This window comes from Salvelinus namaycush, unplaced genomic scaffold (assembly GCF_016432855.1).
Source record: "Salvelinus namaycush isolate Seneca unplaced genomic scaffold, SaNama_1.0 Scaffold107, whole genome shotgun sequence".
NCBI lineage: Eukaryota > Metazoa > Chordata > Actinopteri > Salmoniformes > Salmonidae > Salvelinus > Salvelinus namaycush.
The window spans coordinates 58,901-83,165 of record NW_024057753.1 but is presented as its reverse complement, the minus strand read 5'-3'; the positions used below and the strand labels follow the sequence as shown (position 1 = coordinate 83,165).

The window sequence follows — 24,265 nt, the reverse complement described above, 5'->3', positions numbered from 1 at the left end:
CACTACATGTCAACTACTATAACTACAGCCCTCCTGATACCTCTCACTATACACCCTTCCCCATCCTACCCTGACACTACATGTCAACTACTATAACTACAGCCCTGCTGATACCTCTCACTATACACCCTTCCCCATCCTACCCTGACACTACATGTCAACTACTATAACTACAGCCCTCCTGATACCTCTCACTATACACCCTTCCCCATCCTACCCTGACACTACATGTCAACTACTATAACTACAGCCCTCCTGATACCTCTCACTATACACCCTTCCCCATCCTACCCTGACACTACATGTCAACTACTATAACTACAGCCCTGCTGATACCTCTCACTATACACCCTTCCCCATCCTACCCTGACACTACATGTCAACTACTATAACTACAGCCCTCCTGATACCTCTCACTATACACCCTTCCCCATCCTACCCTGACACTACATGTCAACTACTATAACTACGGCCCTCCTGATACCTCTCACTATACACCCTTCCCCATCCTACCCTGACACTACATGTCAACTACTATAACTACAGCCCTCCTGATACCTCTCACTATACACCCTTCCCCATCCTACCCTGACACTACATGTCAACTACTATAACTACAGCCCTGCTGATACCTCTCACTATACACCCTTCCCCATCCTACCCTGACTCTACATGTCAACTAATATAACTACAGCCCTGCTGATACCTCTCACTATACACCCTTCTCCATCCTACCCTGACACTACATGTCAACTACTATAACTACGGCCCTCCTGATACCTCTCACTATACACCCTTCCCCATCCTACCCTGACACTACATGTCAACTACTACAACTACAGCCCTGCTGATACCTCTCACTATACACCCTTCACCATCCTACATGTCAACTACTATAACTACAGCCCTCCTGATACCTCTCACTATACACCCTTCACCATCCTACATGTCAACTACTATAACTACAGGCCTCCTGATACCTCTCACTATACACCCTTCCCCATCCTACCCTGACACTACATGTCAACTAATATAACTACAGCCCTCCTGATACCTCTCACTATACACCCTTCCCCATCCTACCCTGACACTACATGTCAACTACTATAACTACAGCCCTCCTGATACCTCTCACTATACACCCTTCTCCATCCTACCCTGACACTACATGTCAACTACTATAACTACAGGCCTCCTGATACCTCTCACTATACACCCTTCCCCATCCTACCCTGACACTACATGTCAACTACTATAACTACAGGCCTCCTGATACCTCTCACTATACACCCTTCCCCATCCTACCCTGACACTACATGTCAACTACTATAACTACAGCCCTGCTGATACCTCTCACTATACACCCTTCCCCATCCTACCCTGACACTACATGTCACCACTATAACTACAGCCCTCCTGATACCTCTCACTATACACCCTCCCCCATCCTACATGTCAACTACTATAACTACAGCCCTCCTGATACCTCTCACTATACACCCTTCCCCATCCTACCCTGACACTACATGTCAACTACTATAACTAAGGCCCTCCTGATACCTCTCACTATACACCCTTCCCCATCCTACCCTGACACTACATGTCAACTACTACAACTACGGCCCTCCTGATACCTCTCACTATACACTTTTCTCCATCCTACCCTTGCCTATGATCCTATGATCCTCCCCATCACCACCCATCCATCCTCACTCCTGGAGCTCTATCTCTGGGGCTCTTCTCCCCTCAGCCCTGCCCCTCCCTGGAGGTCTATCTCTGGGGCTCTTCTCCCCTCAGCCCTGCCCCTCCCTAGAGGTCTATCTCTGGGCCTCTTCTCCCCTCAGCCCTGCCCCTCCCTGGAGCTCTATCTCTGGGGCTCTTCTCCCCTCAGCCCTGCCCCTCCCTGGAGCTCTATCTCTGGGGCTCTTCTCCCCTCAGCCCTGCCCCTCCCTGGAGCTCTATCTCTGGGGTTCTTCTCCCCTCAGCCCTGCCCCTCCCTGGAGCTCTATCTCTGGGGCTCTTCTCCCCTCAGCCCTGCCCCTCCCTGGAGCTCTATCTCTGGGACTCTTCTCCCCTCAGCCCTGCCCCTCCCTGGAGCTCTATCTCTGGGCCTCTTCTCCCCTCAGCCCTGCCCCTCCCTGGAGCTCTATCTCTGGGACTCTTCTCCCCTCAGCCCTGCCCCTCCCTAGAGGTCTATCTCTGGGCCTCTTCTCCCCTCAGCCCTGCCCCTCCCTGGAGCTCTATCTCTGGGGCTCTTCTCCCCTCAGCCCTGCCCCTCCCTGGAGCTCTATCTCTGGGGCTCTTCTCCCCTCAGCCCTGCCCCTCCCTGGAGCTCTATCTCTGGGGCTCTTCTCCCCATAGCCCTGCCCCTCCCTGGAGCTCTATCTCTGGGGCTCTTCTCCCCTCAGCCCTGCCCCTCCCTGGAGCTCTATCTCTGGGGCTCTTCTCCCCTCAGCCCTGCCCCTCCCTGGAGCTCTGTCTCTGGGGTTCTTCTCCCCTTAGCCCTGCCCCTCCCTGGAGCTCTGTCTCTGGGCCTCTTCTCCCCATAGCCCTGCCCCTCCCTGGAGCTCTATCTCTGGGGCTCTTCTCCCCTCAGCCCTGCCCCTCCCTGGAGCTCTATCTCTGGGGCTCTTCTCCCCTCAGCCCTGCCCCTCCCTGGAGCTATATCTCTAGGTTAGGGATGGTCACTCACGTTTGATGGTCAGTAAGGCCATCATGGTGCTTCGGCCCGCAGAGTTAGTTGCCACGCAACGGTACTGCCCCTGGTTACCGTTCCTGGTGTTAGCGACGGTGAGCACGGAACCATCCGGGCCAATCTTCACGTTATCTAAGGACAGAGCAGATAGGACCGGTTAGAACGAGTTAGAACGAGTTCAATCATCACATTTTTATAAACTGTCCATTTAACATTGTGTCACAGCTATTGTGTAGTTGAGTACCATTCAAGGGCTGTGTGTGTGTGTGTGCGTGCCTGTGTGTGTCTGTCTGCCTGTGTGCATATGTGTGGTCAGAGCCCCACCTGCCAGTGGATGGTTGTTGGTTCTCTTCCACTCCAAACGGACGGGCTGTGACCCACTGACCACCCGGCAGCGGAAACTGACCGACTCCCCCTGCCGGACCCCTGCTGACCTGGGCTCAACTGACACTACTGGGGCCTGGGCACATACTGAATAGGAGGGAGAGATAAGTAAGTAACACACACACACCCTGCCATACACTCTATAGGTGTCCCCCAGGGCTCAGTTCTAGGCCCTCTCCTCTTCTCTCTATACACCAAGTCACATGGCTCTGTCATGTCCTCTCATGGTCTCTCCTATCATTGCTTTTCTTTTCTTCCCGGGGGAAGGCCTGCCCACTCCAAGACCTCTCCATCACGGTTGACAACTCCAAGGTGTCCCCCGCCCAGTGTGTAAAGAATTTTGGCGTGACCCTGGACAACACCCTGTCGTTCTCTGCAAACATCAAAGCAATGACTTTCTCCTGCAGGTTCATGCTCTACAACATCCGCAGAGTATGACCTGTCCTCACACAGGAAGTGGCACAGATCCTACTCCAGAGACTTGTCCTCTCCCGTCTGGAACACTGCAACTCATTGTTAGCTGGAATCCCTGCTTGTGCCATCAAACCCCTGAAACCTATCCAGAATGCTGCAGCCCGCCTGGTTCAACCTTCCCAAGTTCTCACACATCACCCCGCTGCTCTGCCTTCTAGCCTAAACTCGCATCCAAAACAAGACCATGGTACTTGCCTACGGAGCAGCAAGAGGAACTGTCCCTCCCTACATTAAGGCTCTGCTCAAACCCAAGCACTCCGTTCAGCCACCTCTGGTCTCCCACTCAGCCCAGTCCAAGCTCTTCTCTGTCCTGGTACCCCAATGGTGGAACCAGCTTCACCCCTGAAGCTAGGACAGCAGAGTCCCTGCCCATCTTCCGAAAACATCTGAAACTCTATCTCTTCGAACAGTATCTTATATAATCACACAGCACTGAGGGGCCCCCCCCCCCCTCAAAATAAAATTATTTCTGTAAACTAACACTCACAACTCCCCCCCCCCACTAGCTCTGACTCTGCTGATGGGTTCTTCATTGAGGAAAATGTAATGACTATGACTGTGATATCCTACCTTTCTATTTTTATTTTTATTTCACCTTTATTTAACCAGGCTGCTGGTCGAAGAACATGCACTTAGTTTTACTAGCATTCAAAAGCAGTTGGAGGCCACGGGAAAAAGTGTTGTATTTTTTTAATTTACCAAGTCAGTTGAGAACAAATTCTTATTTTCAATGACAGCCTAGGAACAGTGGGTTAACTGCCTTGTTCAGGGGCAGAACAACAGATTTGTACCTTGTCAGCTCAGGGATTTGATTTTGCAACTTTTCAGTTACTAGTCCAAAGCTCTAACCACTAGGCTACGCTGCCGCCCCAATGGCATTGATGCTCGTTTGGAGGATTGTTAGCACAGTGTCCAAAGAAGAGCCAGATGTATACAGAATGGTGTCGTCTGCTTAGAGGTGGAACAGATTATCACCATCAGCAAGGGCGACATCATTGATATATACAGAGAAAAGAGTCGGCCCGAGAATTGAACTCTGTGGCACCCCCATAGAGACTGGCAGAGGTCCGGACAACAGGCCCTCCGATTTGACACACTGAACTCTATCTGAGAAGTAGTTGGTGAACCAGGCGAGGCAGTCATTTGAGAAGCCAAGGCTATTGAGTCTGCTGATAAGAATGAGGTGATTGACAGAGTCGAAAGCTTTGGCCAGGTCGATGAAGATGGCTGCACAGTACTGTCTTTTATTGATGGCTGTTATGAAATCGTTTAGGGCCTTGAGTGTGGCTGAGGTGCACCCATGACCAGCTCGGAAACCAGATTGCATAGTGGAGAAGATACGGTGGGATTCGAAATGGTCGGTGATCTGTTGGCTAACTTGGCTTTCGAAGATTTTAGAAAGGCAGGGCAGGATGGATATAGGTCTATAACAGTTTGGGTCTAGAGTGTCTCCCCCTTTGAAGACGGGGATGACCGCGGCAGCTTTCCAATCTTTGGAAAGATACAGACGATACAAAAGAGAGGTTGAACAGGCTAGTAATAGGGGTTGCAAAAATTTCAGTGGATAATTTTAGAAAGAGAGGATCCAGATTGTCTAGCCCAGCTGATTCTGAACATCAGCTGTCTGGATTTGGGTGAAGGAGAACCAGGGGGCGTGTGCAAGTTGCTGCAGGGGGTGCTGTGATGTTGGCCGGGGTCGGGGTAGCCAGGTGGAAAGCATGGCCAGCCATAGAAAAATGCTTATTGAAATGATCGATTATCGTTAATTTATCGGTGGTGACAGTGTTTCCTATCCTCAGTGCAGTGGGCAGCTGGGAGGAGGTGGTCTTGTTCTCCATGGACTTTACAGTGCCCCAAAACCTTTTGGAATTAGTGCTACAGGAAGCAAATTTCTGTTTGTTAAAGCTAGCCTTTGCTTTCCTAACTGTGTGAGTTCCCTGAAAAGGTGCATATTGCTGGGGCTATTCGATGCTAATGCAGAATACCATGTTTTTGTGCTGGTCAAGGGCAGTCAAGTCTGGGATGAACCAAGGGCTATATCTGTTCTTAGTTCTACATTTTTGGAAGGGGGCATGCTTTTTTAAGATGGTAAGGGAAGTACTTTTGAAGAGCAACCAGGCATCCTCTACTGATGGGATGAGGTCAATATCCTTCCAGGATACCCGGGCCAGGTCGATTAGAAAGGCCTGCTCGCTGAAGTGTTTTAGGGAGCGTATGACAGTGATGAGGGGTGGTCGATGGACCGTGGACCCATTACGCACGCAGGCAATGAGGCAGTGATTGCTGAGATCCTGGTTGAAGACAGCAGAGGTGTATTTAGAGGGAAAGTTGGTCAGGATGATATCTAAGAGGGTGCCCATGGTTACGTATTTAGGGTTGTACCACGTAGGTTCCTTAATCATTTGTGTGAGATTGAGGGCATCTAGCTTAGATTGTAGGATGGCTGGGGTGTTAAGCATGTCCCAGTTTAGGTCACCTAACAGTACGAACTCTGAAGACAGATGGGGGGGCGACCAATTCACATATGGTGTCCAGGGCACAGCTGGGGGCTAAAGGGGGTCTATAACAAGCGGCAACGGTGAGAGACTTGTTTCTGGAAAGGTGGATTTTTAAAAGTAGAAGCTCAAATTGTTTGGGCACAGACCTGGATAGTATGACAGAACTCTGCAGGCTATCTCTGCAGTATATTGCAACTTCACCCCCTTTGGTAGATCTATCTTGTCGGAAGTAGTTATGGATGGAAATTTCTGGATTTTTGATGGCCTTCCTAAGCCAGGATTCAGACACGGCTAGATATCCGGGTTGGCGGAGTGTGCTAAAGCAGTGAATAAAACAGACTTAGGCAGGAGGCTTCCAATGTTAACATGCAGGAAACGAAGCCTTTTACGGTTACAGAAGTCAACAAATGAGAGCGCCTGGGGAATGGGAGTGATGCTGGGGGCTGCAGGGCCTGGATTAACCTCTACATCACCAGAGGAACAGAGGAGGAGTAGGATAAGGATACAGCTAAAGGCTATGAGAACTGGTCGTCTAGTGCGTTCGGAACAGAGAGTAAAAGGAGCAGATTTCTGGGCACGGAAGAATAGATTCAAGGCATAATGTACAGACAAGGGTATGGTAGGATGGGAGTACAGTGGAGGTAAACCTAGGCATTGAGTGACGAGGAGAGAGGTTTTGTCTCTAGAGGCACCATTTAAGCCAGGTCAGGTCACCGCATGTGTGGGGGGTGGAACGAAAGGGCTAGCTAAGGCATACTGAGCAGGGCTGGAGGCTCTACAGTGAAATAAGACAATCACTAACCAAAACAGCAATAGACAAGGTATATTGACATTAGGGAGTGGCATGTGTAGCCGAGTAATCATAGGGTCCAGTGAGCAGCTAGGTGAGCTGGAGACACCGCGACTCAGACAGCTAGCAGGCCGGGGCTAGCAGGCTAGCAGATGGGCCTCAGGGGGACATCGCAACAGAAGAGTCTGTTGAAACCCCCTCGGACGGTTACGTCGGCAGACCAGTCGTGATGGATCGGCAGGGCTCCGTGTCGGCAGCAAAGGGTCCAGGCCAATTGGCAAAAGAGGTATTGAAGCCCAGGAATTGTCTGATGTCTCTCTTCGGCTAGCCGGGACATGGGCCTAGCTCAAGGCTAGCTCCAGGCTAACTGGTGCTTGCTTCTGTACAGAGACGTTAGACAGGAGTAACCCCTCGGATAGCAGCTAGCTAGCTGCGATGATCCAGTGTAAAGGTTCAGAGCTTGCGGTAGGAGTCCGGAGATGTGGTAGAGAAAAACAGTCCGATATGCTCTGGGTTGATATCACGCTGTGCAGACTGGCAGGAATTGACCGGGCTGAGGCTGGCTGATGTCCGGATTAACGGTGATGACCGCTAGCAGTGGCTAACTGACTACTAGCTAGTAGTAACATGTAAAAATGAGGAGAGATAGGTTAGTAAGACACACACACACACACACTGTAGGAGAGATAGGTTAGTAACACACACACACACACACTGTAGGAGAGATAGGTTAGTAACACACACACAGACACACACACACAGAGAAATAGACACTCAGAGAAACACACACTAGTTATTGACATCCTCCGATGCAAGAGAGAACACAGGGTTCCACCCAAAGGGGGGGTTCAATGAGTTGACACACACTCACTCACACACACAAGCACGTACACACACACACTCACACATACACACACACACTCACTCACACTCACACTCTACTCTTGCATATACAGGATTCACATATAGAGAGTAATATAGACCATGTCCACATTGACAGGTATACATCTAAAGGCATGCAGGCACGCACGTACACTCACACACCAAACACACACACACACACACACCAAACACACAAACACACACACACACACCAAACACACACTCACACACACACACACATACACACACACACTCACACATACACACACACACACACACTCACTCACACTCACACGCTACTCTTGCATATACAGGATTCACATATAGAGAGTAATATAGACCATGTCCACATTGACAGGTATACATCTAAAGGCATGCAGGCATGCACGTACACTCACACACACCAAACACACACACACACACACACACCAAACACACACATACACACACCAAACACAAACACTCACACACCAAACACACACACACACATACACACACTCACATACACACACTCACATAAAACACACACACACACAGACACACACACAGGGGCAGACTGTGAACGTTCAGTCTGGTCTGTGGGGAGAACAGCAAACAAATGCCACCCCAGAGCAAACATCCAATCAGAGACAACATGCAGCTCAGGTCTGGATAGGACCATGACTCAGCTAGACTAGACCACGGGACATGATATTAACACTGTTTTATATAGTCACTAGACCACGGGACATGATATTAACACTTTTTTATACTATAGTCACTAGACCACGGGACATGATATTAACACTGTTTTATACTATAGTCACTAGACCACGGGACATGATATTAACACTGTTTTATACTATAGTCACTAGACCATGGGACATGATATTAACACTGTTTTATACTATAGACACTAGACCATGGGACATGATATTAACACTGTTTTATATAGTCACTAGACCACGGGACATGATATTAACACTGTTTTATACTATAGTCACTAGACCACGGGACATGATATTAACACTGTTTTATATAGACACTAGACCACGGGACATGATATTAACACTGTTTTATACTATAGTCACTAGACCACGGGACATGATATTAACAATGTTTTATACTATAGTCACTAGACCACGGGACATGATATTAACACTGTTTTATATAGTCACTAGTCCACGGGACATGATATTAACACTGTTTTATACTATAGTCACTAGACCACGGGACATGATATTAACACTGTTTTATATAGACACTAGTCCACGGGACATGATATTAACACTGTTTTATACTATAGTCACTAGACCACGGGACATGATATTAACAATGTTTTATACTATAGTCACTAGACCACGGGACATGATATTAACACTGTTTTATATAGTCACTAGTCCACGGGACATGATATTAACACTGTTTTATACTATAGACACTAGTCCACGGGACATGATATTAACACTGTTTTATATAGTCACTAGTCCACGGGACATGATATTAACACTGTTTTATACTATAGTCACTAGTCCACGGGACATGATATTAACACTGTTTTATACTATAGTCACTAGACCATGGGACATGATATTAACACTGTTTTATACTATAGTCACTAGTCCATGGGACATGATATTAACACTGTTTTATACTATAGTCACTAGTCCATGGGACATGATATTAACACTGTTTTATAAATTCACATCTACAGTAAAAAAGGAAATGTATCACCGTGCATTTAAAGTTATGAGAAACATTTTATGTTAAAGATTAAGAATTCTAAACCCTCGCAACATTAGTTTATTACTTTATTCATAATCCCCAAACTTTTTTTAGAAAGTAGAAAGTTTAAAGCAGTTTAGAGCTGAGAATATCCACTTAAAAGGGATAGTGCAGCAATTTACCATATTTATATATTTATTTCTTGGCCTTGTCTATAGACCGCTTTCAATATTGGGAAACAAAAAATTGAAAAAAAATATCTCCGTAAATGATTTAATAACATGTTCTGCATTGTAGTGTAGAGAGAAGCAGCAGTAGTAGTTTACCTGTCCAGAGTAGAGAACAGAGGAACAGTGCTGTTGTGGATGAATCCATGTTGCACAGAGCAAAAATATCCCTCTCTCCTGTCCTACAATCTCTCTCTCTGTCTCTGCCTCTCTCCTGTCCTACAATCTCTCTCTCTGTCTCTGCCTCTCTCTCTCTCTAACACTCCCTCTCTCTCTCTCTCTCCCTCTCCTTTTCCGGTCTTCAGTCTCCTGCTGGGTGTTGTCTCGCAGTCTCTCTTTCTCTCCTCCCCCTCTCTCCCTCCTTACTTGTTTGTGTGTTCAGCTTACCCAGATAGGCAGGCAAACAGACAGACAGACAGACAGACAGACAGACAGACAGACAGACAGACAGACAGACAGACAGACAGACAGACAGACAGACAGACAGACCATAAATACCATTCTAAAACCAACCCATGAATATCATCCTAGAACCAGCCCAGAAATATCATTCTAGAACCAGCCCATGATTATCATCCTAGAACCAGCCCAGAAATATAATTCTAGAACCAGCCTAGAAATATAATTCTAGAACCAACTCATGAATATCATCCTAGAACAAGCCTAGAAATATCACTCTAGAACCAGCCCATAAATATCCCTCTAGAACCAGCCCTGCTGTTGGATATAAACTCAGATAGGTCACATTATAATGTACTGGATTGTAGCCTAGAAGTTTTCACTCGTTACTGTATTATGAATTAATAACATATATTTTTAAGTATTCTTCATATGTTAAATGAATTCAATAACGCCACTAAAAGAGTCTGAATTTTGTTTAATTACAAATACAACCTGTAATACAACTGGAACATAACGAACAAGATCATATCAGAGATGTTGTTTCGACTGGGAGGGCTTCTCTCTCACACCTATTTTGGTTTGGTGTCAGTTTGTCCACAAGAGGGCGACGCACTACTAGAGACCTATAGGAAGAGAAGCCTCTGACTGTATTGTGCAGTTCGGGGCCAGGCTCAATGTGGGCGGAGTCAAACGCGTTTAACCCGAACCCTTCCCGTCTCCTTCAAGGTCACCCAAGTTGAGGTTCACGTCGAAGGTAGTACTCTGAAGTCAAAAATGAGAACACAGTCATTTCATAACATATTCAAGGTCACCCAAGTTGAGGTTCACGTCGAAGGTAGTACTCTGAAGTCAAAAATGAGAACACAGTCATTTCATAACACACACACACACACACACACACACACACACACACACACACACACACACACACACACACACACACACACACACACACACACACACACACACACACACACACACACACACACACACACACACACACACATACACACACACAAACAGACACACACACATACAAATGAACTCACATCAGTAGAAACTCCACCCCCCTTTAGGTGGGCTGTATTTTTCCACAATACCAACACGTAGTTTCTCATTCTCTTCTGCAAGCCATTTCTAACAGTTACTCCCCTACCTAGGTTTGGGGAGGCCTCTTTCCTGTTATTGGTTTCAGAGTTCTCACAAGTCAACACTTCAGTTAGCCTTGAGTGTCTCAACCTATAACCCAGCTCATATTGCGAAATAGTAACACAATGGCCTAGTCACACACACATTATTGAATTATGACTCTTAAAACCTCTTTAGGATAGGGGGTGCTGTTGTCACTTTTTCTGGAAATCGTGTAATTTTTAAACGGCTTCCTACTCAATTCTTGCTCGTACAATATGCATATTATTATTATTATTGGATAGAAAACAGTCTCTAGTTTCTATAGCCGTTGAAATTTTGTCTCTGAGTGGAACAGAACTCATTCTACAGCAATTTCCCTGACATGGAGTCAGATTTCACACATTTTGGCCCCTGATCTGGAGTCAGTTTAAAGGTCCCCGTGAATGCTATGAGGATACAGACACTGCTTACGTCTTCCCCTGGATGTCTTTACGTGATGACGCTTTGAATGGTTTCGATTGCGCAATCACAGCCTCTATAAAGCAGATCAACGTGTAGGTAGTAACTCTTTTCCAGCTGCGCCGGACGCGCGGTGGACACCGACCTGCTCTTTTTCCAAGCATTAGTGTAGCCAGTAATATTTCTCCGGTCATGTTTTTACTTGTAATAGGTGTTAAAGACATCATAAGGTAGTTAATTTAAACCGTTTTATAGCAATTTATATCCGTTTAGTGCGATTTTGGGACATTTATTTCTGAGACACTTTGAATCTCTGGGCACGTTTCCAGTTCATGCCGAACGCAGTGGGCATTTCCACATGGCAAGAGGACAGCTTTCGACCAAAAGACGATTAGACCCAAGAAAAGGATTCTTTGCCCAAGATTCTGATGGAAGAACAGCTCAAAGTAAGAACAATTTATTATGATAAATCGTGTTTCTGTCGAAAAATGTTAATCGCTTATGACGCCATTTTGTTAGACGTAGCTTCGCTTGGCGCAAACTGTATTGAAAAGTAAGGATAATTTAAAAAATGTAAATCAGCGATTGTATTAAGAATTAAATTGTCTATCAATCGCTGTCCACCCTATATTTTTTAGTCACGTTTATGAGTATTTATGTATACGACTAGATCACTGTCTAATATGGCGCAGGACATTTTCTGACCAGCTGGGCAACTTTTGTCATTGTCTAACCATGATTTTGGTGGCTAAATATGCACATTTTCGAACAAACTCTATATGTATGTTGTAATATGATGTTACAGGAGTGTCATCTGAAGAATTCTGAGAAGGTTAGTGAAAAAATTAATATGTTTTGGCGATGTTGACGTTATCGCTCTCTTTGGCTAGAATCAATGCTCTGGTAATGTTTGCACATGTGGTATGCTAATATAACGATTTATTGTGTTTTCGCTGTAAGACACTTAGAAAATCTGAAATATTGTCTGTATTCACAGGATCTGTGTCTTTCGATTAGTGTATGCTGTGTATTTTTACGAAATGTTTGATGATTAGTAATTAGGTAATACACGTTGCTCTATGTATTTATTCTAGTCGATTTGTGACGTGGGTGCAATTGTAAACTATGATATCTACCTGAAATATGCACATTTTTCTAACAAAACCTATCCTATACCATAAATATGTTATCAGACTGTCATCTGATGAGTTTTTTTCTTGGTTAGTGGCTATCAATATCTTAGTTTAGCCGAATTGGTGATAGCTAGTGGTGTTGGTGGACAAAGAAAAGATGGTGTCTTTTGCTAAGGTGTTTAGCTAATAGATTTACATATTGTGTCTTCCCTGTAAAACATTTTAAAAATCGGACATGTTGGCTGGATTCACACGATCTGTGTCTTTCATTAGCTGTATTGGACTTGTTAATGTGTGAAAGTTAAATATTTAAAAAAAATATTTTTTTTTGAATTTCGCGCTCTGCCTTTTCAGTGGAATGTGGGAGGAGTGCCGCTAGCGGCACCCCGGGGCTAGACAGGTTAACACATTTCATACAATTATATGGTTTCAGGGTGGAATACTTTAGTCATTATCTTAAACATATACATTCCTTTATCACGAACCTAACCTACATGGATAAAAATATAAACCATGGAAGTAAGTGAGACTGTCAATATGCATAATGTACTTTGTAATATTCATGTTATACCAGTACAGTGGTATATTTTTAGATGACCAACTACCGCACCGATGTTAGCATAGCATTAATTAGCACCCATTTGAACGTGAGCTAGCTAATTGCTCACAATGAGGGAATCTTATTTGGACAAATTTGCCTACTTGAGCAGTAAGCCTAGGTTTACATGTACAGTTATGTAATCGATTTGATTGTTGATTGTCTGTGTTTCTTCAATGTATGCCTTGTTGTGTTTGGCTGATTCTAAATGTGTATCGTTGATGCCGACGGCCATTCCCTTTAGTTACACACAGCGAGTCTACACAGCCTACACATAGTATATACAGTAATGAAATCACCTGGTCCCAACATACATAACAAGTCAAGAAAAGTCATTGTAACTTGTCCACACTGCAAACTGAAGTTAAATAGGAAAATGTCAAAACAAATTTAAGAAGAAAGCAAAGACATTGCTTTGAAACAGTGTCCAAGGGAAGATTTTGGGCATTGATGTGAGAAATGATGTGTTTGCCGTCGAAAAGACATTTTCTGGTCCAGCAACACCCATACATGTTGTAAACATACTTGGGCTAATTCAGTTCCAACTGTGTTTAAAATGGTTTCGCATGCTGGAGTATAAAATCTGTTGAATTGTACTTTTTCTTTACTTTCACATACACTGTGTTCACAGAAACATTGCTTGGATCGTGTCCCCTGGACCTTGGAGGACTTTTGGTGTGGATGATGTTCAGGTCAGATATTCCTTTACATTATTCCACTGAATTGTACCATTTGATTGTCATTCCTTTATTGAAAACGGTAGCATGTTCACACCACAGGGCCAAAGCTTCTCAAACAACTACGGGGTGCTTGTTTTGATGGTAAGATGCTGTTCAGTATATTATATTATTATATATATTATATTATTATATATATATTATATATTATATTAGTCCTATTTTCTGTTATAACATATGAAAAGTTATCATTATTTCTGTGCTTGCAACATGCAAAGCACACTATTGTTATTGCTGATAGTTTTTCTTGTTTATTATTCTTGACACTATTTCCTACAGTTTTTACACTACAAACACAATTCACACATCAAACTCCTGCAGAGCTGGACGCTGATGTGACATGCTGTGACTTCTACATCCTGAAATATATTCCTGGTGGTATTATTATTGATTATTATTATTGTTGTCATAACTACCAAACTAAACAACCTACTCTTTCTTAACTTACAGGATTGTGATGAAGTAGAAGTTAACTTACAGTACGCTCTGTACATTGCAATGGAAGCACAGTGTGATTTCACTGAGGTATGTATGAAATGATGAGATTCTCCTCACTAGTGGATATAATGTTTTTGGGGATACCCATCCGATTGTGTGATTTTCTTTTTCAAAGGAAAACATACATGCAGCAAATTAGGCGATGGTGGTGCCTAGTTCTCCTGCAGAACTTTTTGAACATTATAAACACGCTTCTTTTGCATCCTTAAAATCACTTGTTTGACTGTAGCTAGACTGACTGTAGCCAGGCTGACTGTAGCCAGGCTGACTGTAGCCAGACTGACTGTAGCCAGACTGACTGTAGCCAGGCTGACTGTAGCCAGGCTGACTGTAGCCAGGCTGACTGTAGCCAGGCTGACTGTAGCCAGACTGACTGTAGCCAGACTGACTGTAGCCAGACTGACTGTAGCCAGGCTGACTGTAGCCAGACTGACTCTAGCCAGACTGACTGTAGCGGGGTGCGTAATTAGCGGCAGAGAAGTCAGGCGCAGGAGAGCAGAACTGGGTAATAACCGGAGATTTATTAAGCACATCCACCTGCATCCAGAACAACAAGATAAATGGGCACAAAAATAATCCGTCATGCACTCACGGGGAACGTGCACAAGCACTACAATAAACAATCCCACACAAAGACATGGGGGGAACAGAGGGTTAAATACACAACAAGTAATTGAGGGTATTGAAACCAGGTGTGAGGAAAAACAAGACACAACACATGGAAAATGAAAAGTGGATCGATGATGGCTAGAAGACCGGCGATGCCGACCCCCGAGCGCCGCCCGAATAAGGAGAGGACCCGATTTTGGCAGAAGTCAGAGCACTGACCTTTTTATATTTTCACATTGAATGTATGTAATGTATATCATTCACTCACTGAGGTCTGAAGAATAGAGGTTGAAAGGTGGAAACAGAACACACTTCAGTGTAACGGTCATCGTTGCATGAGGAAGGATCGGACCAAAGCGCAGCATGGTAAGTGTTCATGATATTTATTAACACTGAACACTATAACAAAACAACAAAGTGAGAAACAAAACCGAAACAGTCCTGTCAGGTGCAGAAAACACTAAACAGAAATTAACTACCCACAAAACACAGGTGGGAAAATGCTACCTAAGTATGGTTCCCAAACAGAGACAACGATAGACAGCTGTCCCTGATTGATAACCATACCCGGCCAAAACAAAGAAATACCAAAACATAGAAAAATTAACATAGAATACCCACCCAAATCACAACCTGACCAAACCAAAATAGAGACATAAAAAGCTCTCTAAGGTCGGGGTGTGACACCATGCTAGCCCGTAGCCAAGTCTTTAAAACCTGTTTGGGATAGGGGGCAGCATTGGGAAGTTTGGATGAAATGCGTGCCCTAAGTAAACTGCCTGTTACTCAGGCCCAGAAGCTAGGATATGCATGTAACTGGTAGATGTGGATAGAAAACACTCTGAAGTTTCCATAACTGTTAAAATAATGTCTGTGAGTATAACAGAACTGATATGGCAGGCAAAAACCTGAGGAAAATCCATCCAGGAAGTGGGATTTTCCGATGATTGTAGTTATCAATTGAATTTCTATACAGTATCCGGTGGCTGTAGGCTCAGATTGCACTTCCTATGGCTTCCACTAGATGTCAACAGTCTTTAGAAATTGTGTCGGGCTTGTATTCTGAAAAATGAGTGAACAAGACCACATTCAGTGAGTGGATGCCTGATGGCTCATAGTTGTTTGGTGCGCGCCGTGTGCTGTTTATCTTTTCTATTGAATACGCTATTGTCCGGTTTAAATAATATTGAATATTTATGATAAAAACACCCTAATGATTGATTATAAACATTGTTTGACATGTTTCTACGAACTTTAATGGAACTTTTTTGACTTCTCGTCTGAGTGTTGTGACCGCGCTTTGTGCCAATGGATTACTGAACAAAATGTGCGAAGAAAACTGAGCTTTTTGGACATAAAGAGGGACTTTATTGAACAAAACGAACATTTATTTTGTAACATGGAGTCCTGTGAGTGCATCCATATGAAGATCATCAAAGGTAAGTGATTAATTTTATCGCTATTTCTGACTTTTGTGACTCCTCTCTTTGGCTGGAAAATGTCTGTATGTTTTTTTGTCTAGGCGCTGTCCTCGCATAATCGCATGGTGTGCTTTCGCCGTAAAGCCTTTTTGAAATCTGACACAGCGGTTGGATTAACAAGAAGTTTATCTTTAAACTGACGTATAATACTTCTATGTTTTAGGAATTTTAATAATGAGATTTCTGTTGTTTGAATTTGGTGCGCTGCAATTTCCCAGACAAGTTAACATGAATTCACTGGCACCACAAACAAAATTCTGATCAGCACCTCAATTTGGTCAACCAACCCCCGCATCTCCACTGGAAGCCTTCTGAGGACCTCTGCTGCCTCTCCACTGCTGCTACAGGGGTATTTGTTGCAAAGGAGAGGGATCTGTACTGAAAGAGAATCTATGTTCAGCTCAGGGTACTGATCTAGAGACTCATCCAACTCCCCCGTGAGAAGCGCTCTTTCCAACTTTTGCAGGACGTTTAGACTGTCCTGGTCAAAACGGTCACCAAACAACCTCCACACCATCCAACACTTTAAAAAATTCTGACCTTTCATAATGTTGCCAAACAAAGACTCAACAAACTTACCTGAGACTTCCTGTCTCTGCCAGTCTGTCCCTGCCCATCTGTCCCCAACTCTGCTGTCTTTGTGCCATCTGTTGCCTGCTCTGCCTAATGACATCATTGTGAAACATTACCATTAGCATTTCACTTCTTTCTGATGAACATTTTATCAACTCGTCTTTGAGATATTAGGCTACTAGGGTTCTTACTTAGCGTGTTGGTGTACTGAAAAATATTTTTCCATTTCTCTACCTGGCTGGCTTCACACACACACAGTGTGCAGGTTATTTACAGTAGGAGATGGGCTTCTATCATTTATCATTCCAGATGGGCTTCGATCTAAAAGGTAGCTAGCTAGTCAGCTAGCAAATGTGACATGGATTGCAGTGACAAGGGTTGACAGTTGTATTAGTTCACAATTTACACAACGTATGCTGCAACCTTCTGTAATTTTAATACAGTTTGTTTTATATTGGCTGGCTTCCAACAAGAGCTAGCGAGCACCAATTCCATTTCTGTGTTTGCTATAATCTTTGTTATCGTCAGTTTACTCCAAGATCGGCACACAGGTGCGTCAAAGTCCCCTAGCAACAATTTAGCTTTTGCAATGAGACCATTAAAGATTTTTAGAAGAGTGTAGTTCTGTTCTGTTTATCGCTAACCTTATCACAGGGACTTCGAAGCGCTACAGCTGCATGCTGATCTTGGAATGTATGTTTATTTTACCAGGTATGTTGACTGAGAACACATTCTCATTTACAGCAATGACCTGGGGAATAGTTACAGGGGAGAGGAGGGGGATGAATGAGCCAATTGTAAGCTGGGGATGATTAGGTGACAGCTTGGGAATTTAGCCAGGTCTCCGGGTGTTAACACCCCTACTCTTACAATAAGGGACTCTTACAACATGGGATCTTTAATGGCCTCAGAGAGTCAGGACACCCGTTTAACGTCCCATCCGAAAGACAGCACCCTACACAGGGCAGTGTCCCCAATCACTGCCCTGGGGCATTGGGATATTTTTTAGACGAGGAAAGAGTGCCTCCTACTGGCCCTCCAAAACCACTTCGAGCAGCATCTGGTCTCCCATCCAGGGACTGACCAGGACCAACCCTGCTTAGCTTCAGAAGCAAGCCAGCAGTGGGATGCAGGGTGGTATGCTGCTGAATTAACTGACGATAGCAAAGATTCTATCTTTGACGATGCCACATTAATGGAATATGTACTAGCTAGCTTGCTAGCTAACGCTTGCTTTAGTTTGCGCGCTAGCTCTGCAAATTCAGCTATTGTGTGTGAACCCTGCCAACATAAAACAACATGGCTATGGTGCGATTGACTGGATTAACCTCACGTTAGTTACGTGCATTGAGTGCCTTTCAGACGGTAGACACGAACTCTCTGTTACCTTGCCAGCTAAGGAACACTACATTGCATTGCTAACTTCTCTCATTGACTCAAATTCAAATAGCTGCAAACACTGGTTGATGTTACTGTAGCTAGCTAGCTAACATAGAGAGTGAACTGTAATTTAATGCAGCGAAAATGAAGACTGGTGACAGTTATAAATGTGTCTTCTTGTATTGAGTGGTAGAAGTTTCGCTCCGTTAGGATTCCTGAGAGTGCATTCTGATGAAGATCATCAAAGGTAAGGGAATATTTATAATGTAATTTCGTATTTCTGTTGACTCCAACATGGAGGAGAAATGTTGTTTCTATCTGAGCGCCGTCTCAGATTATTGCATGGTTTGCTTTTTCCGTAAAGTTTTTTTTTAATCTGACACAGCGGTTGCATTAAGAACAAGTGTATCTTTAATTCTATGTAAAACATGTATCTTTCATCAAAGTTTATGATGAGTATTTCTGTTATTTGATGTGGTTCTCTGCAATTTCTCCTGATATTTTGGAGGCATTTCTGAACATGGCGCCAATGTAAACTGAGATTTTTGGATATATATATGCACATTATCGAACAAAACATACATGTATTGTGTAACATGATGTCCTATGAGTGTCATCTGATGAAGATCATCAAAGGTTAGTGATTAATTTTATCTCTTTTCCTGCTTTTTGTGACTCCTATCTTTGGCTGGGAAAATGGCTGTGTGATCTAACATAATCATATGTTGTGTTTTCGCTGTAAAGCATTTTTTAAATCGGACACGATCAGAGATACCTCTACTTAATCACCCTCCTGGATCCGGGATCCTCCCCATCAGAAACGCTGACTAGCATAGCCTAGCCTAGCGCCACAGGGAATATCATATAATATAATTTCATGAAATCACAAGTCCAATACAGCAAATGAAAGATAAACATCTTGTGAATCCAGCCAACATGTCTGATTTTTAAAATGTTTTACAGCGAAAACACAACATACATTTATGTCAGCTCACCACAATAGCGCAACACACAACGCCATTTTGTCACCGCAAAGATAGCTTTCACAAAACCCACAAATAGAGATAAAATTAATCACTAACCTTTGAACAACTTCATCAGATGACAGTCTTATGACATCATGTTATACAATACATTTATGTTTTGTTCGAAAATGTGCATATTTATAGCTATAAATCCTGGTTTTACATTGGTGCCATGATCATAAATGGCACCAAAACAGCCAGAATAAATACAGAGAGCAACGTGAAATACATAAATACTCATCATAAAACATTTAGGAAAAATACATGTTGTACAGCAAATGAAAGATAAACATCTTGTGAATCCAGCCAATATTTCCGATTTTTTAAGTGTTTTACAGCGAAAACACAACATATATTTATGTTAGCTCACCACAATAGCCCAAAACACAACGCCATTTTTTCACCGTAAAGATAGCTTTCACAAAACCCACAAATAGAGATAAAATGAATCACTAACCTTTGAACAACTTCATCAGATGACAGTCTTATGACATCATGTTATACAATACATTTATGTTTTGTTCGAAAATGTGCATATTTATAGCTACAAATCTGGGTTTTACAATGCAGCCATTGTCACAAATAGCACCAAATTGTCTGGAGAAATTTTACACAGCCACGTAATCTAACCAAAAAACTCATCATAAACTTTGCTGAAAAATACATGTTGTACAGCAAATGAAAGATACACTGGTTCTTAATGCAACCGCTGTGTTAGATTTAAAAAAATAACTTTAGTAAAAAGCACAGCATGCAATAATCTGAGACAGCGCTCAGCCATTCTCCGCCATGTTGGAGTCAACATATTCCACAAAAATTTGAAATAACATCATAAATATTCTCTTACCTTTGATGATCTTTCATCAGAATGCAGTGCAAGGAGTCCTAGTTCCACAATAAATCGTTGATTTGTTTTAGAATGTCCATTTCTTCTGTCGAATTAGCAACTTTGGCTAGCATAATGGTGCTCACGTGTCCATGAACGCTTGGCGCATGGAACGAAAAATTCCAAAAGTCATAATAAAATTCAAATAAACTGGTCAAACTCAGTTGAAAATCCATCTTTTTGATGTTTTTCTCATATGTATCCAATAACGTCCCAGACGGAGCATTTCTTCGTGTCTACCTAACGCATTGCAGAAAATGATATGGTGCTCCCAGGTGCGCAGCAAAATACTGCCAATATGGCGGACCTGTCACTCCAAAAGCTGTCATTCGGTCCCACATCAGGCTAGACACCTCATTCAACATTCTACTGCCTGTTGACATCTAGTGGAAGGCGTATGAAGTGCATACATATCCATAAATACAAGGCAATTGAATAGGCGAGACCTGTCACAGAGACCCATTTCAGAATTTTATGTCATATGATTGAGTGTAGTCTGGCCCAGGAATGTGAAGGTGAACGGAATGGCTCTGGAGCAACGAACCGCCCTTGCTGTCTCGGCCTGGCCGGTTCCCCTCTCTCCACTGGGATTCTCTGCCTCTAACCCTATTACAGGGGCTGAGTCACTGGCTTACTGGTGCTCTTCCATGCCATCCCTAGGAGGGGTGCATCACTTGAGTGGGTTGAGTCACTGACGTGATCTTCCTGTCTGGGTTGGCGCCCCCCCTTGGGTTGTGCCGTGGCGGAGATCTTTGTGGGCTATACTCGGCCTTGTCTCAGGATGGTAAGTTGGTGGTTGAAGTATCCCTCTAGTGGTGTGGGGGCTGTGCTTTGGCAAAGTGGGTAGGGTTATATCCTGCCTGTTTGACCCTGTCCAGGGGTATCATCGGATGGGGCCACAGTGCCTCCTGACCCCTCCTGTCTCAGCCGCCAGTATTTATGCTGCAGTAGTTTATGTGTCGGGGGGCTAGGGTCAGTCTGTTATATCTGCCGTATTTCTCCTGTCTTATTCGGTGTCCTGTGTGAATTTAAGTATGCTCTCTCTAATTCTCTCTTTCTCTCTTCCTTTCTTTCTCTCTCTCGGAGGACCTGAGCCCTAGGACCATGCCTCAGGACTACCTGGCATGATGACTCCTTGTTGTCTCCAGTCCACCTGGCCGTGCTGCTGCTCCAGTTTCAATAGTTCTGCCTGCGGCTATGGAACCCTGACCTGTTCACCGGACGTGCTACCTGTCCCAGACCTGCTGTTTTCAACTCTCTAGAGACAGCAGGAGCGGTAGAGATACACTCAATGATCGGCTATGAAAAGCCAACTGACATTTACTCTTGAGGTGCTGACTTGTTGCAGCCTCGACAACTACTGTGATTATTATTATTTGACCATGCTGGTCATTTATGAACATTTGAAAATCTTGACCATGTTCTGTTATAATCTCCACCCGGCACAGCCAGAAGAGGACTGGCCACCCGTCATAGTCTGGTTCCTCTCTAGGTTTCTTCCTAGGTTTTGGCCTGTCTAGGGAGTTTTTCCTAGCCACTGTGCTTCTACACCTGCATTGCTGCTGTTTGTGGTTTTAGGCTGGGTTTCTGTACAGCACGTTGATATATCAGCTGATGTAAAACGGGCTATAAAAATGTATTTGATTTGATTTGATTTTATATTCTGTACTTTGGGTTCGCCCTGTGTCTTTCTGTTTATGAAGATATATTTTGAGCAAACAGTGTTTGGGTTTCATCCTGCTTTGATCTGAGGTGCTTTAATAAATTCAGTAGTTCTAAACCAGCGACTGCCTCCTGCCTACTCCTCTCTACACCAGCGACTGCCTCCTGCCTACTCCTCTCTACACCAGCGACTGCCTCCTGCCTACTCCTCTCTACACCAGCGACTGCCTCCTGCCTACACCTCTCTAAACCAGCGACTGCCTCCTGCCTACTCCTCTCTACACCAGTGACTGCCTCCTGCCTACTCCTCTCTACACCAGCGACTGCCTCCTGCCTACTCCTCTCTACACCAGCGACTGCCTCCTGCCTACTCCTCTCTACACCAGCGACTGCCTCCTGCCTACTCCTCTCTACTCCAGCGACTGCCTCCTGCCTACTCCTCTCTACACCAGCGACTGCCTCCTGCCTACTCCTCTCTACACCAGCGACTGCCTCCTGCCTACTCCTCTCTACACCGGTGACTGCCTCCTGCCTACTCCTCTCTACACCAGCGACTGCCTCCTGCCTACTCCTCTCTACACCAGCGACTGCCTCCTGCCTACTCCTCTCTACACCAGCGACTGCCTCCTGCCTACTCCTCTCTATACCAGCGACTGCCTCCTGCCTACTCCTCTCTACACCAGCGACTGCCTCCTGCCTACTCCTCTCTACACCAGCGACTGCCTCCTGCCTACTCCTCTCTAAACCAGCGACTGCCTCCTGCCTACTCCTCTCTACACCAGCGACTGCCTCCTGCCTACTCCTCTCTACACCAGCGACTGCCTCCTGCCTACTCCTCTCTACACCAGCGACTGCCTCCTGCCTACTCCTCTCTACACCAGCGACTGCCTCCTGCCTACTCCTCTCTACACCAGCGACTGCCTCCTGCCTACTCCTCTCTACACCAGCGACTGCCTCCTGCCTACTCCTCTCTACACCAGCGACTGCCTCCTGCCTACTCCTCTCTAAACCAGCGACTGCCTCCTGCCTACTCCTCTCTAAACCAGCGACTGCCTCCTGCCTACTCCTCTCTACACCAGCGACTGCCTCCTGCCTACTCCTCTCTACACCAGCGACTGCCTCCTGCCTACTCCTCTCTAAACCAGCGACTGCCTCCTGCCTACTCCTCTCTACACCAGCGACTGCCTCCTGCCTACTCCTCTCTACACCAGCGACTGCCTCCTGCCTACTCCTCTCTACACCAGCGACTGCCTCCTGCCTACTCCTCTCTACACCAGTGACAGTTTGGTTACTATCTGCTGACAGGGTAAAGTCTGAATGGTTAGATCATATGACTGCTAATCATGCTATTCTCTGTTCTCCTCAGCATGTTTTCAGACAATTGGGATCCTATAGAGTAACAGGATGTGTCACATACTGTGGTTTCACCCAGTCTGATGACTGAACAGACAGAGATGATCTGTATCAGTAGAGAAACACAGAGACAGTTCACTAAGTTTAAAACAGAATAGACAGAGCCTAGTTTGTCATGTTCCACCACAGCAGAGAGGAGATACAATAGGTAGTAGAGCTGGTGAGAGATAAAGGTGTGTGTGAGTAGTTCATGTGTGAGTCATATTCACTTATAAATGGCTCCCTATTCCCTTATAAATGGCACAGAATTCCCTTATAAATGGCACCCTATTCCCCTCTAAATGGCACCCTATTCCCCTCTAAATGGCACCCTATTCCCTTATAAATGGCACCCTATTCCCTTATAAATGTCACCCTATTCCCTTATAAATAGCACCCTATTCCCGTATAAATGGCACCATATTCCCGTATAAATGGCACCATATTCCCCTATTAATGGCACCCTATTCCCTTATAAATGTCACCCTATTCCCTTATAAATAGCACCCTATTCCTGTAAAAATGGCACCATATTCCCTTATAAATGGCACCATATTCCCATATAAATGGCACAGAATTCCCTTATAAATGGCACCCTATTCCCATCTAAATGGCACCCTATTCTCGTACAAATGTCACCCTATT

At 44.6% G+C, this 24,265-nt stretch overlaps 1 pseudogene; it reads right to left on the bottom strand.

Moving 5' to 3' along the window:
• The window catches only part of LOC120035609, a 28,528-nt pseudogene extending 18,604 nt beyond the window's left edge, over positions 1-9,924 (bottom strand).
• Between the last annotated feature and the right edge of the window lie 14,341 nt (positions 9,925-24,265).